This window comes from Balaenoptera borealis (assembly GCF_965194805.1).
Source record: "Balaenoptera borealis genome assembly, chromosome: 10".
Classification (NCBI taxonomy): domain Eukaryota; kingdom Metazoa; phylum Chordata; class Mammalia; order Artiodactyla; family Balaenopteridae; genus Balaenoptera; species Balaenoptera borealis.
In genome coordinates, this window is record NC_138874.1 from 50,533,298 (window position 1) to 50,553,048 (window position 19,751).

The following is a 19,751-nucleotide window of genomic DNA, read 5'->3' on the forward strand; positions in this document are numbered from 1 at the left end:
TCATTGTGAGGACGAGCTAATGTATACAACAGTCTATCACAGCGTCTGCTACATGGTAGTGATGTATTAATATTAGTCACAACTCTCTTCTCTACTCAGCTTTTCTCACCAGCTGATACCTATTCCCTTGCTTCCTCTCCCTTCTCCTTTCCTTTACGTGATTATGTTTTTGCAGGTGGTTTGCATTCCTTTACTATTTCACCCATGCTCACAGTCATGGAAGACACTAGCATATTATTGATGACTAGTATTAGCCACCAATCTCTTACTCTCCATTGCTGGGAGTTGGTTGGACACAATTTGTGTTACTCAGGTGTAAAAGTGGACCGTGGAGGAGTGAGTTGAGGGCAGATGGATGCCCTTCGATTGAAAAAAATTGACTCCAGTCAGCAAGAATGGCATCCTTTTCACAGAGTGTTAATTCTCCCATTTTCCTCCATTCTGAGCCTCAGAGGTTTTAAACTAGGGCATCTGGTGTCATTGCCTTTTTCTTTCTCGTTGAGGCTCGGATCAAACTTTCTCTGACTTCACTCCTGGAGGGCTTGGGGGTTGTTGTCAAGCATGCATTTTTAATTTGGTAAAATTAAATCTCTTCAGTTAAATCTACTGTGAAATTAAAACCTTGACTCAAACCTGACATTCAGTAGAATCCCTTTGAAAGTGTCCTGATTTTAACGTGAACTCAAATGGCCACAGTAGGCCTTGGATCCCTTTCAAATATTTCAGGCTCAGCTGCCTGATGGGAGATGCAAGATTGTTACAGAAGGACAGAAATACATTTCCAGGTGTGGAAAAAGAGCAGGCTAAAGTTGATATTCCAAATGGAATGTGGGGATATTCTCTCCTTATACTTGTATTTTAGGGTCCTTTGTTAAGTAGCTTGGGTATTATTTAGTAACTGGTTAGTGAACTATGTGCACAGTGATTCTGTTACCACTGGACCCTTTTCTGCTTAGTGGTATTACAGTTTTCTTTTTTTAAATAAATTAATAATAGTGGCACTGAGCTCCTTTTATTTTTTTTCCTTTGGAGGCAACGTCATCCATCTACAGAGTGTAAAATGCTAATTACTTTTGGTCTGATGTTCTTGTCTTTCTCTAGCTACAGAATTTTAGTATGCTTAAGGAGACACTTAATTGGTATTACCTGATTAAGACTGTATTTTCCAGGCAATTTGTTTAAATAAACAGAAGGTTGTTTGATTTCTTGCCTTCATAGCGTTAAACAAGGCTAAGTTTAAAATTTTTTCTACCTTTAAGAAAATGTGTATTTTTTAAAAGGCACAGGGTATTTTTAATACCTTAACTGGTAGATTATATTTATATGTGGAATAAAAACATACCTCAGTGGGTCAAGACTTGTACTAATGTGTGGTCCCTAAGGGTCCTTATTCCTCCTGAGGGTAGAGTTGGGAGCTTGGGTCTATGCTTCTAGGATTTTCCTTGGGACAAGATTACCATTAAAAAAAAATCTGTTTCTAAACTGTTGACTTTAAAAAAAAAATAAACATTTTATTTTAGAATACTTTGGGGTTTAAAGAAAAATTGTGAGGGTAGTACAGAGAGTTCCCATATACCCTGCATCCAGTTTCCCCTAATATTAACATCTTGCATTAATATGGTACATTTGTCGCAACTGATGAACAAAATCGATCTATTATCATTAAGTCCATACATTATTCAGAATTCCTTAGTTTTTTCCTAATGTCTTTTTTCTGTTCTAGGTCCTAACCACATTACATCTAGTAGTCATTCTCCTTAGATTCCTCTTGGCTGTCATAATTTTAGACTTTGACTTTTAGAGTTCCGAGCGTCTTCTCCCACTTGTAAGATATGAACCTACATTGTCTGTGGCTCTTTCTTTTTTGGCCCTTGGATTTCCGCTTCCAGTTTACATGCACACTCTCTCCTCTCTTTCTCTCTCTCTGTACCTGTTTGTTCTCTTCTACTCACTTGAGATCTCCCCCTTGTGGTTTTCAGATATTTCTGCTTTCTCCTCAGCTCGGACTTGCTTAGTGTTTCCCTGCATTGAATATTTTCTAAGCTAAAGCAAAAGCTAAGGGACCTCCACTGATATGTGTATTTCTTGAGTAGACAGCTTCTTAATGCCTTTTCCTGATTTATACATTAATTCAAGATCTAGAACAGACAGGTATTTGCTGTGTGACTGAATAATTAACCTCTCTGAATTGACATTTTCTTATAATAATGACCTCTGGGAATCCCTGTGAGGAGCTACATGATGACATAGTGCTTACTATGGTGTTCCTTCTCTCCTCCATCCCTCCCTTCTACTCTGTAAGATTCACTAATTGAACTAAAATATAATAACATGCTTGCTTCTGATCATTGACTTATGCTTTCCATTTGATGATGGAGTCAAATTTTATTAGACTAGGGAAAGCAAAAATGTTCCTACACATGTGGCATAAAGGAAGTGGTCTAATTTAACCACTTTAAGGAAAATCAGAGAGATTAATATACCAACAACATGATTTCATAAGTATAAATACCAGAGGAGTGCTGCCTATTGTTTACCTGAAGACGCTTCTAAAATTATTGCCTTGCAATGACTTAGTGGGTTAGCCTGGATCAGAGGCTAAGGCTCAGAAGAAATCAGACTACAAGAAACAGGAGTATAATTAAAATAGAGAAAAATATTATATGGTATTGCAATGACAGACCAGACATAGAAAGATTTAACTTGTTCTGATGCATTGTGATCCATCCATTCAGTAGTATAAAGTCTATTTCAAATGAGTTACAACAAATGAAACCAACAATATCATTTTGGTCCTGTCAAAACTGAGGATCAAGTAGGTTAAATATGTTACTCAGGGTTCTACAGTAGTAAGCTTGAGAATTTGAATTTGAATCTTTGTGAATCATAGCTCGTTATCTCACAAATTTTAATCTCTTTCATGATTGGGCTGCAGAGTTCATGGGCACTATCTGCCCAGAGAAGGGCCTTCACTGATTCAATCCCGTTAAAAGAGATTGAATTCAGATGTCTTTATCAGTGTCTCCTTGTCTCAAGAAGAAAGTGAGAGAAAACTAAGAGGCCGATATTTAAGAGAAGTCCAGACATTGGTAACTTTGGAAAATGAGAATTAGGCTGGATGAACTTAAAGGAAGTTGTTGAGGCTCTGAGCAACGAGCAAGAAGTGCTAATGTGGCATTTAACACTTGTACTGCATGACAGGTGGCCCTGGTTCAGAAGACTAGGTGCAGTCAGCCAAGAAAATATTTAGAAATTGAACTTTATCACAGTTTTAAGTGACTGTGCTGTTTGCACTTGGTAGGTATACTTTGTTACTCATTACTTTATATTTGTATGGTTTATGTATTTTAAAAATGAACTTACGTCATCTTTGGGCCTTTCTTTGTCCCTATGAAGTAACAGTAAGTAGAACACTGCTTGTTTGTTTTTTTCTTCTGGGTTTTTGACTCTGAGGAGATTCTTACTTCTCTGATAGCATAATAAGTTCTATGGACAGGTTTAGGTGTCATCCTTTTTTCTGGCTGCGTTGGGTCTTCGTTGCTGCGCGTGGGCTTTCTGTAGTTGTGGTGAGCAGGCTTCTCATTGCAGTGGCTTTTCTTGTTGCAGAGCATGGGGTCTAGGTGCATGGGCTCAGTAGTTGTGGCTTGCAGGCTCTAGAGCGCAGGCTCAGTAATTGAGGTGCACGGGCTTAGCTGCCCTGCGGCATGTGGGATCTTCCTGGACCAGGGCTCGAACATGTGTCCCCTGCATGGGCAGGCGGATTCTTAACCGCTGTGCCATCAAGGAAGCCCCATCCTTCCATTGTTTGCCCTTAATAAAAATATGGTTTCTATGGCACCACTGACAAAGAATCATCTGGTCTCTGTGTTAGTACCTCTACAGGTGGGATGTTATTACAGCCTAGACTCAAACAGATCTGGGTCTTCTACTCAGTTCCCTTATAAGTACCATCTATGACCTCGGGAAAGTTAAATCCCGTATATGACATGTGGATGATAATAATAATATCTACTGCACAGGGATGTGTGTGTGTGCAATGGGATAATGTATGCAAGGCAACTGGTCCATAGCCTTAGTCAATTCATGTTAGCTCTGTTGCCTTTTAGTTGTTCATTTGTATGCTGAGCTATAATCTTTCTTTTTTATCTTTTACCCACTGGTAAGCCTTCTATCTGAATTCACTTTAAAATAAGGTACCTACAAAATTTTTTAAAAAGTGCTTTTCTTACATGTTGTTGTCGTGCTTCCTTTTGGATTTGCTTCTGCCCACAGTTCTGGCTTATAAATATCGTGATGCTGTCATACTCTTGTCAGTTGGCTTCACCTACCCTGGATGTTCAAGCAGTAGCTTTGATAAGTAAACATGGTATATCTGTTTTGTTTAACTGTTTTGTCGGTGATAGAATTTGGCAGCAATCTGCTTGCAGTTTCCTCCAAGAGGACACAGAGTCATATACTTCTATTTCCTAGCCTTGAGCTCCCATTTCCCTTGACTGATCAGCTGGATCCTGTGAGGCAGAAAGTGGAGCATCTTCTATGCACTGCTTCTGTGCTAATGTTAAGGAAGTTACAAGAATAGGTAAGATACGTGACCTCTCCTTTTTGAGCTACATTGTGGTAGACATGTAAAATGAGAAAACTCAATTCAGCATAAAGTGTAATATGAAAAGTTCCACAGAAGGACAAAACATATGCTACAAAAGTTCCAGAGGAAAGGGAGGATATCTAGGATGAGAGAAGAAAGGATTCATAAAGGATGTGGTATTTTAGATGGGGTCTTAGAGAATGGGCATGGAATGCTAAACTTCAGAGATATCAATTTTCAAGTAATAATTTGACAGAAATGAAAAAATTAACACATTGTAATTAGAAAAGGTGTGGAGAAATAAATAATTCCCTTCATATACTGTTGGCATAAGAGTACATTATTACTTTTGGAAAGTAATCTAGCTGTCTCCTATTAGAATTTAAATTGTGAGTGCCTTTCAACCCAGGAATCCATTTCTGAGAATGGATTTGAAAAAAAAGTAATAAGTTATAAAGGTTTACATACAATGATACTTATTTCCGCCTTGTGTGTAATAGTTAAAAAGGGATCAAACTGAATGGTCATCTATGGGAATGACAGAATAAGGACTACTTATAATGTCGAATCTGAGGCTGTTATTGATATGAAGGAAGCAAATCTCTATATACTGAGGTAAAAGGAGTCTATGTGAATTGTATGAGAAAAGCTAGTTGCAGAATAATATATATGTATATTTTATGTATATATAATATACCTTTATAAACCAAATTATTCATCATTATATCTTTGTGCATATATTTTTTACATATAAAAGAATGTTTATTTAATCATGAAAATAATTATAAAATTCATCTAAACAACCAGTATTTATTAATAATGGCTGAGTATATTACAGAAATATGGAATATTATGGTGAGATACTGTGTTATAATTTTAAATAATGTCTTCTCACGAAATGTCATGGGGATGTAATATACAGCATTACAACTATAGTTAATAATGCTCTCGCAGATTTGAAAGTCACTAAGATGGTAAATCTTAAAGTTCTCATCAGAAGAAGAAACAATCCTGTAGTTGCGTGTGATGACAGAGGTTGACTAGGCTAATTACGGTGATCGTTCTGCAGTCTATACAAATGATCAAGTGATGAGTCATTATGTTGTACACTAGAAACTAATATAATGTTATATGTCAATTATAGCTCAGTATAAAAAAATAATGCCTTCTATCTACTGAACTAAAAAGGTATTTTAAGTGATTAAAGCTCCAGCTTGTCCAAGAAATGCATAGAAGAATAAAACTGTAGGGCCCTGTATATTTTTGCATGTTTTTATAAATTTAAGGAAAATGCAAATAACTATTTGCCAAGTCAGTAACACTGGTTTACTTAAGGATGGACATAGAAAAAGGAGAGTTAGCTTTTTATTTTCACACATTTGTATTTTCAGTTTTAGTTGTTGAAAAATGCATTAATTGTCTAAGGAAAACAGAATAGAAACTTTGACTTTCAATTTAAAATAAAGAAAGAAATAATCTGGCTGAGGAAATCTATAAGAATGTTAATAATGAAAAGGGATGGAAATAGAATTTGCCCCTGAAATATGTTTCACCAATGGAAATCAAAATAAAAAGCTATGATCATGTTTAGGTTCTATAGATTCAGACAATTTCAAAATAATTAAAATTGGGTAAGATGAGAACCGTCAAGTTTCCATGTAAGCAAATGCTTTCTGTTCAGATTGGCTGACTAAGTTTATATATTTCTTCCTCTCCATCTTTAGAACCATGATTATATATTCCTCATATTGAAAAATGCTTTAAGTGCCCAGAAAAAATGAGTGATTAAGGAACTAAGAATCACATCATCTGCCATCTGCAAACTGGAGACCCAGGAAAGCCAGTGGTGTAATTCCAGTCCCTGTCCAAAGGCCTGAGAACCAGTATAACTGATGGTGTAAAGCCCAGTCCAAGGGCAGGAGGAGACTGACGTCCCAACTCAAGCAGGCAGGTGGCAAGAAAAAACAAGGTACGTCTATTTTTATGTAGGTTAAAGAACAATTATGGAAGAAAACACAATGTTATTCCCATAGGGTGGTAGAAATAGAGGAGGGAAGGGGAACTTGTTACAAAAATATTATAACACCTTTGTGATTCAAATAACTGGCAATAAAAATATATATGTCACTTAGTGAGGAAGAAAAAAAATGAGTAGGTTGCTGGTAATCGAGGATGGTTTGGGCATCAGGAAGGAAGGACTGACTGTAGGCATGACTCCTGGGAGGAGGCTCAGGGACCAGCTTTCCAGGGGTGCAGGCCTGGGTAACACACAGGTGGAACAATGTCTGGAGAGGCAGATGAGACAGAGTGAATGTGGCCTGAACAGCTTGTATTTCTTTGGGTAGCTAGTGGGCAGCAAGTGAAGCTGTTTGAGCAGGGGAATGACATGACTCCAGATGTTTTTGCAGGAGCATTTTCCAGCCCTGCTTTCAGGGTGGAGTGCACATGGCAGAGCCTTGAAGCTGGTAGAGCCATTGAAAAGCTATTTGCAATAGTTTAGGCAAGAGATAATGAACTGTGCTAGAGGGGTGGCAGCAATTTGGAAAGAGAAAAATGAGAATGATATGTTGGAGGGAGATTGCACAGAGTCGTCAACTTACTGATGTAGACAGTGGGTGGGGCGGGGAGGAAGAGTCAGTGGTGATTGAGAGAATCATGATATCCTTGACCGAAAGAGAGGGGTCTGAAGGTGGTTTGGAAATTAAGGTGACAAGTGTGATTTATGGCAGAGCAAGGGACCAGTTGGCAACTGAACATTGCCACTCAGATGGAGGCTACAGTTCTGATTGTATGAGATTTTTGCACAGATAGAAGTTTGCAAGGAGTGGATACAATCTACCAGAGAGAAAAGAAAAGGGACAGAAGATAGGACTTTGATATTTACATTTTGAGTCAGAAGCATTAAATCAGCCACTGAGAAGATGTACCCAAAACAGCTGGAGGAAAATTAGAAAACCTTGGGTGATGGAGTCCAACTCATGTTTTGCTAAAATGTCTGTGTGCTTAGATAAAAGAGAATCTCTTTATTCTCTTTTATCTAAGTCAGTTTTGGAGAGATTGAGGTGACCACCATCAATGGATGCTAGAACCATTAAAAAGATGAAAGAGGAACTTCATAATGGGAGGGTCGTGCTGACCCCACTTACACTCCCAATCCCAGCATCACTAAAGGCGCTCTGAGTGGTACGTTGTTGTATCAGGATGTGATGTAATAGTAAGTGTCCCGTGCAACCCATGAAGTAGTCTAGTCAAAAGGAAAAAATAACTTGAACCAGAATCAATGGAGCCTTCAAAGCTACAGTAAATCCCGTACATACAAACAAGTGCAATGAGCACATTTGCAAGTCCAATTTGTTCATAAGTCCAACAAAGTTAGCCTAGGTACCCAACTAACACAATCGGCTATATAGTACTGTACTGTACTAGGTTTATAATACTTTTCACACAAATAATACATAAAAAACAAACAAAAGATAAAGAAAACATTTTTAATCTTACAGTACAGAACCTTGAAAAGTACAGTAGTGCCAGCTACATCACCGCTGTTTTACGCTTGCTTCCGAACATCCTGGGCTTTAAATAAAGATACTGTACTCTATACAGTACTGTACGGTAAAGTACACAAAAAAGTACAACCACTTGTAGAGGATGCATGCACGTGACAGTGTATGCCAGACACATGCATTAGACGTGTGAACGAATGCACGTTCACATCTTTGAAAGTTCACAACTTGAAGGTTCATATGTAGGGGACTTACTGTATATCATTTTACAGGAAACCCAGTGGCTATAGGAAAAAGGTAATCAATAGTACAAGGAAGTAATCAGTCAAATGAGAATATGAGATACTTGATACTCTATAGGTCAAAAGACTCAGCTTTACTAACATATAAATGGCAGAGAAAAGGAAGGGGGACTGTTATAGAATAAGAGAGACTTAAAACTCATAAGAATCCCCTATGCACTCTCCCCCTCAAAAGGAAAAGATATAAGTTGGTTCAGATAGCATCACTGATCAACCTTTCCCTCACCGCCTTCATCAAATCCATCACTAAACCACTAAGATGTGGTGATTTTGTTCCTTAAATATCTCTCAGTCTCTCCTTTCTGCTCCAATGACACTGCACTATCATGGTCCCAAATGTCATCATCTCCTGCCTGGACTATTACAACCATGTTACAACTGATTTTCTTTCCTCTGCCTTGTTTCTGTGTTCTCCATATTGTAGCCCGTGTGAGTTTTAAAAATGCAGATCTGGTCATGTGACTGACTTTCCTGCTTAAATCACCTCAGTAGAGAAAGACCGAAATCCATCACATGACCTAGTGAGCTTTCCATGATCTAGCCCCTGCCCATCTCCTACTGGCCTGCCATCTTCCTGCTTTAGCTGGCACTGCTGTTTCTTGAATGGGCTGTAGACTTTTCCATTTCAGAACTTTTTCATATGTTGCTCTCAGTCTAGGGGATCCTTTCTATATACACACACACAGACACATACACACCACACGTTAACTCTGCCTCAGGAAAATTCTCCCCTGAGGCCCCATTCTAGGTCATGGCCTCCTTGTGCTAGGCTTCCTGTGTTTTTTTCTTCACAGTATTTATCACAAATTTATGATTATATGTTTATGTGTAGGCCTATTTATATTGGTCAGTCTCAGGAGGCTATAAGCTCGCTGAGAGCAGGGGTTGTCAGCTGTGTCAAACATTGTGTTTCCAGTGCCCAGCACAATGCTTGTCACCTTAAAATGTATAATAAATGAATGACTGGTTTTAGTGAATCTTCTGGACACTATGGCACTGTTAGTACAGATTCATACAATTGTCTTCTCTTCACCTTGGTTTTGTGTTTCTTCCACCATTACCCCCACCCCTTTTTGTTAATTTGTGCTCAGAGAGAGCTCTCAAAATTTTAGTTCGTGGGGTACCTTTTATGTGGCATTGAGATTATTTAATGCATGTAGCCAGATTTATCTCTAGTCTCTCTTCATGAATTATTCAGTTGTCTTTGTGGATTTTCCAGTGAAGATGTCCTAATACTACTTCTGTTTCTTCATGTTTTAAAATCCATGTTCCTAAAATCTCCAGCTTATATCCAGCTCTGCCTAGTGTTTTCTTCCATTTTTTAACAGATTCCAGCCAAAGGAAGCAAGAATATACAATGGAGAAAAGACAGTCTCTTCAGTAAGTGGTGCTGGGAAAACTAGACAGCTACAAGTAAAAGAATGAAATTAGAATGTTCTCTAACACCATACACAAAAATAGACTCAAAATGGATCAATAGACCTAAAAGTAAGGCCAGACACTATAAAACTCTTAAAGGAAAACATAGGCAAAACATTTTTGGCATAAATCGCAGAAAGATCTTTTTCTATCCAACTCCTAGAGTAATGAAAATAAAAACAAAAATAAACAAGTGGGACCTAATTAAACTTAAGAGCTTTTGCACAGCAAAGGAAATCATAAACAAAATGAAAAGACAACCCTCAGAATGGGAGAAAATATTTGCAAACGAAGGGACCACAAAGGATTAATCTACAAAAATCTACAAACAGCTCACACAGCTCTATGTCAAAAAAAACCCCAAACAACCCAAATCAAAAAGTAGGCAGAAGATCTAAACAGACATTTCTCCAAAGAAGACATGCAGATGGCCAACAGGCACATGAAAAGATGCTCAACAGGGGCTTCCCTGATGGCGCAGTGGTTGGAAATCTGTCTGCCAATGCAGGGGACACGGGTTTGAGCCGTGGTCTGGGAAGATCCCACATGCCGCGGAGCAACTAGGCCCGTGAGCCACAATTGCTGAGCCTGCGCGTCTGGAGCCTGTGCTCCGCAACAAGAGAGGCCACGATGGTGAGAGGTCCGCGCACCGCGATGAAGAGTGGCCCCCACTTGCCGCAACTAGAGAAAACCCTCACACAGAAACGAAGACCCAACACAGCCATAAAATAAAAATAAATAAATAAATAAAGTAATATTTAAAAAAAAAAAAAAAAAAGATGCTCAACATTGCTGATTATCAGAGAAATACAAATCAAAACTACAATGAGATATCACTTCACACCAGTCAAAATGGCCATCATCAATAAATGCTGGAGAGGGTGTGGAGAAAAGGGAACCCTCCTACACTGTTGTTGTTGGGGATGTAAATTGGTACAGCCACTATGGAAAACAGTATGGAGGTTCTTTTAAAAAACTAAAAATAGAGCTACCATATGATCCAGCAATCCCACTCCTGGGCGTATATCTGTAGAAAAACATAATTCAAAAAGATACATGCACCCCAATGTTCACTGCAGCACTATTTACAATAGCCAGAACATGGAACCAACCTAAATGTCCATCAACAGAGGAATGGATAAAGAAGATGTGGTACATATATACAATGGACTATTACTCAGCCATAAAAAAGAAAGAAATAATGCCATTTGCAGCAACATGGGTAGACCTAGATATTATCACACTCAGTGAAGTCAGACAGACAAAGACAAATATCATATATTATCATTTATATATGGACTCTAAAAACAAGATACCAATGAACTTATTTATAAAAAGGAACAGACTCACAGACTTTGAAAACAAACTTAGGGTTACCAAAAGGAAAACATGGGGTGGAGGGATAAATTAGGAGTTTGAGATTAACATATACACACTACACACTACTATATATAAAACAGATAATCAACAAGGACCCACTGTATAGCACAGGAAACTCTACTCAATATTCTGTAATAACGTATATGGGTAAAAAATCTGAAAAAGAATGAATATATGTATATGTATAACTGAATCACTTTGTTGTACACCTGAAACTAGTACAACATCGTAACTCAACTATATGCCAATAAAATTTTTAAAAAATAAAAATAAGTCACTTGTTCCCAAAAACTATGTTTAGAATAACCATGAAAGCTTCATGAAATATTAAGCAAAGTCAGCCATCATCCCAAGCTATTTTTCTTGCTGACAAATTTTGTAACAGAAATAACAAAAACTTATTTGACTTTTGGTAAATCTAGGTAGGACAGACGTTTTATATTTAATGCTGATAATTCTAAAGACATGCCTATCTTAATTAAACCAATAGCATTAAATTTGCTTTTATTTACTAAAGATTAATCCTAGATCATATGAAATTGAAAAACATTAAGGCTAATTTCTATTATACTTTTGAGAATTTTTATATAAGTGCTTGTTTGTTTTAGCCAAGTAAATAGAGCTCCTTTACAAATCAATTTTACAATAGCTTCCAAAAGTAGAAAATACCCTATCTATAACATACACACATGGACATACAAACACACAAAACCAGAGATCCCCTAGCTTTCACTTTAAAACTGTAGTCATGAATCAGGTATAAAAATATAAAACTCACTAGTTTATAAAGAACAGTCAGAATAAGTTAAGATTATCTGCTCAGATGGCTAAGGAATTTTACTGTTTGTGGAAAAGACTTTAGAGATTTATATTTGCCCTTGAGAAATAATCTTAAGGAGGCTATGAGTTAGATTTTGGAAAAATCCTTCTCCCTTCTTTTTTTCTTTGATTTTTAGGTTCTACTGACTGAGTTAGCCAAACTCTGCCCCAGGAGACTGTGCACTGTGTTTTACATTCCTGATTTTGTAGAGATTTGTGAGACAAAGACAGTTGTTTTCAATTCGGGAAAGAACTGGGCTGCTGACTAAATGATATCAAAAGGCTGATCCACCCATCCAACTACATTTTCTTTATTTTGATTCTTTATATCAGGGAGAAGATTTCCAACTAAAATGGGAATCAAAAGATTTCTGTGTTCTAGAACTTCAGGTTTCAATGCATCACACCTTCAAAAAGTCTGCAGAAGTTGTGGTGAATGCACAGTTTAACCCCAGACCAATTCCCCTGAGGGGCAAAAAGCCTCCACTATTGCCCCAATACCAGACCCCAGATTCCACCTCACACTGAGTGGGCTCAGGCAATCCTATTGGTTCCCTTTAGCATGTTCAGTGAACACTGTCTGAAGGGTGGATATGTGTGTCCTGTCTTATAATACCAGGCAGGGGAAACATTCCCCAGTGAGACACAAAGTCCATCCCCACAATATAATCAGGCAAAAAGAGATGCAACCACCTACCTAAAACCCATTCAAATATACCAATTTTCTTATAAACTTTTACCTCAAATCCATCAATTGGGAGGAAGACCTTCCACTAGGACCACACCAACAAGTCTCTGTCTTACAGTACTGGGTAGGGTAAGTGTTCCCAGACAGACAGAGCATCCATTCCCATAAACCCTCAGGCAACTGTTGATATAAACCTCTTCACATAGCATTCCAACCTTTATAATCCTATCAACCCTTGCACTTTTATGTTTTCTCAATTTAATTGTAGCCCATGTCAAGTTTCCTCCAATGTGTTTTGGTACCTCAGCTCATGGGGTTCCCACATCAAGGAGTCCCAGAAACTTCTCTCCAACCCCTGGCCATTTTATCCACTACTATGTAAAAGGCCTTGGGTCCCCAGTGAGGGAGGGATTAAGTCAAGGGATCCAGGCCCTTCTGTCAATCTTTAACTTCATTAATCAGCCTAACTGTTGCCATAAGCAATTGCTGGTCAGATTTCTCACAGTAATTTTTGCCTTCCAGCTTTTAAAATTTCTCCAAACTGGGGTAAATAGAGCAGAGTTATTTGGGGCCCTCTAAGGTTGGGGGACCAATAGGGAGTAACTTTGGCCCAGCCAACCATAGGTAGTGCTGTACCAAAACCTTTGCTTTAACTCTATGAACGTCCATTTTATTCATCCCATTTCTTACTAACCATCCAAAAATTTCTACCCTGCTGGGGATGAGTCCCATGACTTCCCTTTATGATTCCTCTTTGTTCTGTCTCCTTCAATATTCGCTTTATTTATCTTATTTCTTGATAATCCTTTAAAAAATTTCCACCTTGTTGGGAAGAGTTTCCTGATTTTCCCCCCAGCTTGTTCCCATTATCTTGTTAGTTAATGTAATATTTTTATTAGCATCTGTAAGACCCATGAAGGGAACCTGAAGCCACTATTTGGTAAGGCTTCCCAAACCATTATTTTTTTTTTCCTTATTGAAGGAATTCTTAAGGTTAGCATTTATATTTCTTTGTATCCACTTTTTAGTTTGGTTTCTCAATAGATACCAATAAATCAGTTGTTTATGATGACAGCTCTCTAAAAATTTACCAATTTAGAAGTTTTTCCAATTCAAAGGCTGCATCATCTGGTCATTAATTAGTAGGATTGGAGCTTCAAGATGGCGGAAGAGTAAGACGCAGAGATCACCTTCCTCCCCACACATACATCAGAAATATATCTACATGTGAAACTGCTCCTATAGAACACATACTGAACGCTGGCAGAAGACGTCAGACCTCCCGAAAGGCAAGAAACTCCCCACGTACCTGGGTAGGGCAAAAGAAAAAAGAAAAAACAGAGACAAAAGAATAGGGACGGGACCTGCACCAGTGGGAGGGAGCTGTGAAGGAGGAAAGGTTTCCACACACTAGGAAGCCCCTTCGCGGGCGGAGACTGAGGGTGGCGGAGGGGGGAAGCTTCGGAGCCACGGAGGAAAGCGCAGCCACAGGGGTGCGGAGGGCAAAGCGGAATGATTCCCTCACAGAGGCTCGGCGCTGAGCAGCACTCACCAGCCCGAGAGGCTTGTCTGCTCAGCCGCCGGGACGGGCGGGGGCTGGGAGCTGAGGCTCGGGCTTCGGTCAGTTCGCAGGGAGAGGACTGGGGTTGGCTGCGTGAACACAGCCTGAAGGGGTTAGCGCACCACAGCTAGCCGGGAGGGAGTCCGGGAAAAGGTCTGGAGCTGCCGAAGAGGCGAGAGACTTTTTCTTGCCTCTCTGTTTCGTGGCGCGCAAGGAGAGGGGATTCAGAGCGCCGCTTAAACGAGCTCCAGAGACAGGCGCGAGCCGCGGCTATCAGCACGGACCCCAGAGACTAGCATGAGATGCTAAGGCTGCTGCTGCCACCACCAAGAAGCCTGTGTGCGAGCACAGGTCACTATCCACACCTCCCCTCCTGGGAGCTGGTGCAGCCCGCCACTGCCAGGGTCCAGTGATCCAGGGACAACTTCCCAGGGAGAATGCACGGCACGCCTCAGGCTGGTGCAACGTCACGCTGGCCTCTGCCGCTGCAGGCTCGCCCCGCCTCCTCTGTACCCCTCCCTCCCCCCCACCTGAGTGAGCCAGAGCCCCCGAAGCAGCTGCTCCTTTAACCCCGTCCTGTGTGAGTGAAGAACAGACGCCCTCAGGCGACCTACACGCAGAGGCGGGTCCAAATCCAAAGCTGAACCCTGGGAGCTGTGCGAACAAAGAAAAGAAAGGGAAATCTCTCCCAGCATCCTCAGGAGCAGCGGATTAAATCTCCACAGTCAACTTGATGTACCCTGCATCTGTGGAATACCTGAATAGACAACAAATCATACCAAATTGAGGAGGTGGACTTTGGGAGCAAAGATATATTTTTTTCCCCTTTTTCTCTTTTTGTGAGTGTGTAGGTGTATGTTTCTGTGTGTGATTTTGTCTGTATAGCTTTGCTTTTACCATTTGTCCTAGGGTTCTGTCCATCCGTTTTTTTTTTTACTTAAAAAAATTTTTTCATAATAATTATTTTTTATTTTAATAATTTTATTTTGTTTTATTTTACATTATTTTATTTTATTTTATCCTCTTTCTTTCTTTCTCTGTATTTTTTCTCCCTTTTATTCTGAGCTGTGTGGATGAAAGGCTCTTGGTGCTCCAGCCAGGCATCAGGGCTGTGCCTCTGAGGTGGGAGAGCCAACTTCAGGACATTGGTCCACAAGAGACCTCCCAGCTCCACGTAATATCAAACAGCGAACATCTCCCAGAGATCTCCATCTCAATGACAAGACCCAGCTTCACTCAACGACCAGCAAGCTACAGTGCTGGACACCCTATGCCAAACAACTAGCAAGACAGGAACACAACCCCACCCATTAGCAGAGAGGCTGCCTAAAATCATAGTAAGGCCACAGACACCCCAAAACACACCACCAGACATGGACCTGTCCACCAGAAAGACAAGATCCAGCCTCACCCACCAGAACACAGGCACTAGCCCCTCCTCCAGGAAGCCTACACAAGGCACTGAACCAATCTCAGCCACTGGGGGCAGACACCAAAAACAATGGGAACTACGAACCTGCAGCCTGCAAAAAGGAGACCCCAAACACAGTAAGTTAAGCAAAATGAGAAGACACAGAAACACACAGCAGATGAAGGAGCAAGGTAAAAACCCACCAGACCTAACAAATGAAGAGGAAATAGGCAGTCTACCTGAAAAAGAATTCAGAATAATGATAGTAAAGATGATCCAAAATCTTGGAAACAGAATAGAGAAAATACAAGAAACGTTTAACAAGGACCTAGAAGAACTAAAGAGCAAACAAACAATGATGAAAAACATAATAAATGAAATTAAAAATTCTCTAGAAGGGATCAATACCAGAATAACGGAGGCAGAAGAATGGATAAGTGACCTGGAAAATAAAATAGTGGAAATAAGTACTGCAGAGCAGAATAAAGAAAAAAGAATGAAAAGAATGGAGGACAGTCTCAGAGACCTCTGGGACAACATTAAACACACCAACATTCGAATTATAGGGGTCCCAGAAGAAGAAGAGAAAAAGAAAGGGACTGAGAAAATATTTGAAGAGATTATAGTTGAAAAACTTCCCTAATATGGGAAAGGAAATAGTTAATCAAGTCCAGGAAGCACAGAGAGTCCCATACAGGATAAATCCAAGGAGAAACACGCCAAGACACATATTAATCAAACTATCAAAAATTGAATACAAAGAACAAATATTAAAAGCAGCAAGGGAAAAACAACAAATAACACAAAAAGGAATCCCCATAAGTTTAACAGCTGATCTTTCAGCAGAAACTCTGCAAGCCAGAAGGGAGTGGCAGGACATATTTAAAGTGATGAAGGAGAAAAACCTACAACCAAGATTACTCTACCCAGCAAGGATCTCATTCAGATTTGATGGAGAAATTAAAACCTTTACAGACAAGCAAAAGCTAAGAGAATTCAGCACCACCAAATCAGCTTTACAACAAATGCTAAAGGAACTTCTCTAGGCAGGAAACACAAGAGAAGGAAAAGACCTACAATAACAAACCCAAAACAATTAAGAAAATGGTAATAGGAACATACATATCAATAATTACCTTAAATGTAAATGGATTAAATGCTCCAACCAAAAGACATAGACTGGCTGAATGGATACAAAAAGAAGACCTGTCTACAAGACATATATGCTGTCTACAAGAGACCCACTTCAGACCTAGGGACACATACAGACTGAAAGTGAGGGGATGGAAAAAGATATTCCATGCAAATGGAAATCAAAAGAAAGCTGGAGTAGCAATCCTCTATTCAGACAAAATAGACTTTAAAATAAAGACTATTAGAAGAGACAAAGAAGGACACTACATAATGATCAAGGGATTGATCCAAGAAGAAGATATAACAATTGTAAATATTTATGCACCCAACATAGGAGCACCTCAATACATAAGGCAAATACTAACAGCCATAAAAGGGGAAATAGACAGTAACACAATTATAGTAGGGGACTTTAACACCCCACTTTCACCAATGGACAGATCATGCAAAGTGAAAATAAATAAGGAAACACAAGCTTTAAATGATACATTAAACAAGATGGACTTAATTGATATTTATAGGACATTCCATCCAAAAACAACAGAATACACATTCTTCTCAAGTGCTCATGGAACATTCTCCAGGATAGATCATATCTTGGGTCACAAATCAAGCCTTGGTAAATTTAAGAAAATTGAAATTGTGTCAAGTATCTTTTCCAACCACAATGCTATGAGACTAGATATCAATTACAGGAAAAAAATCTGTAAAAAATACAAACACATGGAGGCTAAACAATTCACTACTTAATAACCAAGAGATCACTGAAGAAATCAAAGAGGAAATCAAAAAATACCTAGAAACAAATGACAATGAAAACACGACGACCCAAAACCTATGGGATGCAGCAAAAGCAGTTCTAGGAGGGAAGTTTATAGCAATACCATCCTACCTTAAGAAACAAGAAACATCTCAAATAAACAAGCTAAACTTACACCTAAAGCAAGTAGAGAAAGAAAGAAAGAAAAAAAAAAAACCCAAAGTCAGACGCAAGAGGGAAGAGATATGGGAACATATGTATATATATAGCTGATTCACTTTGTTATAAAGCAGAAACTAACACACCATTGTAAAGCAATTATACTCCAATAAAGATGTTAAAAAAAAATTAGTAGGATCATAACAGTGACTCAAACCAATAAACCTTTTTATGGTTTAAGCATGGATGAAAGTGGCATCCCATGAGAGTTAAAAGGATGCAGCCCTCACAAGATCCAGAAAGTTCACACCCAAAAATAGTCTAAGAAAGTAAAGGCCTCCCTTGCAAAAGGGGACTAGCAAAGCAGCAAAGGTTGAAATGACAAAGGCTCCTATGAACTGGGACTCCTTATGACAAATTTCCCTGAGAGCTGGCCCAGTCTGACAAAGAGATGACAGTCACAAGCCTAGGTTGTTACTTGTGCTTCTGACCAACTGGATACAGCTGCTCATAATCCCAGTCTATTCGAAGGGCTGCCAAAAGCACACTGTTACGTCCACTTTCCCGATGGCTGAGACCACAGACAGTTTTCTTACTGGTCAACAAGCCAAATTCTCAAGACATAGAACACAATGAAAGGAAAACCTAATTAGACCAGTGGCTTTCCTCCTTATGAAAAATGACATAAAAGAACACAGACAAAAAGAATAAGCATCTCTGGGAGGAAAAGAACCAACAAACTAAGAGTACTCTACCAAATTTCCCAAGAATCGCTGAGTCCAATGAACTAGCTCCAAAAATATTTTCTCCTGCTAATCTAATTTTGGAAAATAGAAAAAGGTACTCTTACCATTCTTATTTCAAACTGATCCTGAAGGCAAAGATATGGGAGACTGACTGACGTGGTAAGAACCTTGACTTTCCGCCAGCTTTTGTCAGTTTCCCTGGATCTCTTAACTGCAGCATTCTTGGGATGGATAGTGTTCAGATGGTAAAGTTGAATCCTGTGACTATACCAAATGTCAGGGATAAAGAAATTTTCCTTCTACCCTTCTAGGTTCTTCACTCCTGCCTAAGAATTAAGTTGACATGACACAGATTAACAGAAGAAAATTAAACAAAAGTTTAATAACATCTATATAAAAGGGAGAGACCCAGGAAAAGTGAGTAACTCGCCAAAATGGCCAAAGCCCTCACCTTACATACGATTTTCAACTAAAAACAAAAGAGGATATTAGGGTAGTGGTTTGGGACTTCAAAGGGAGGAAGGCAATTCATCTGGACATGGAAAAGCAAATGTTTGGTATGTTTGCTAGGCCACGCAGAGACAATGGGACAGAGTGCGCTCTGATCTCCAGGCCCTGCTGAATTTCCACCCCACCGCCCGCTCCCCGCCCCCCCCCCCCCCAATCTGGCCCATGTTCTTTTCACAAGTCTCTGGTAATGGATCTATTCTGGGAACAGGCACTCTAATCTAATTGTTTTTTTGGCAGTTAACAGGAAGGTCAAAGATTCTTCCCGAGTCTTTGGGGCCTTGATTGTTTTCAGCTCAATATAATCCAATGGCAAAGAGACACATTTTAGAGTGGCAAATTTTCCTCCCCTACAATGTCCTGGACTCTGCATCTCCTGGCATTCCTTAGGAGCAAAAGTAAATACTTAACAACATCGTGTAGGAACAAACCTTGACCTTGTATTTTCAGGTCCAAGAGATTTGCTTTACACTCTTCCTTTAGTCTAATGTAATTCCTTTATCTAAGGAAAGGATCAAATGTGTGATTTTTTTGACTTTTTCTTAAAGAGAAGCTATATTGTAGTTTTTATATTAATTTAAATATAGGGCTTCCCTGGTGGCGCAGTGGTTGAGAATCTGCCTGCCAATGCAGAGGACACGGGTTCGAGCCCTGGTCTGGGAAGATCCCACATGCCGCGGAGCAACTAGGCTCGTGAGCCACAACTATTGAGCCTGCGCGTCTGGAGCTTGTGCTCTGCAACAAGAGAGGCCGCGATAGTGAGAAGCCCGTGTACCG

At 39.5% G+C, this 19,751-nt stretch overlaps 1 long non-coding RNA gene across 2 annotated transcripts in view; it reads left to right on the top strand.

The window, feature by feature from the left end:
- The window catches only part of LOC309636256, a 384,430-nt gene extending 365,305 nt beyond the window's left edge, over window positions 1-19,125 (top strand). Inside the window, exons 4-5 of one of the 2 annotated variants that reach the window (XR_014249326.1) lie at window positions 6,310-6,554; window positions 18,779-19,125. This is a non-coding gene — a long non-coding RNA (uncharacterized lncRNA). Of the gene's footprint in view, window positions 1-6,309; window positions 10,588-18,778 lie in introns of those variants that run through there. The other variant, XR_014249327.1, reaches the window with a different exon arrangement.
- The last annotated feature ends 626 nt before the right edge of the window (window positions 19,126-19,751 follow it).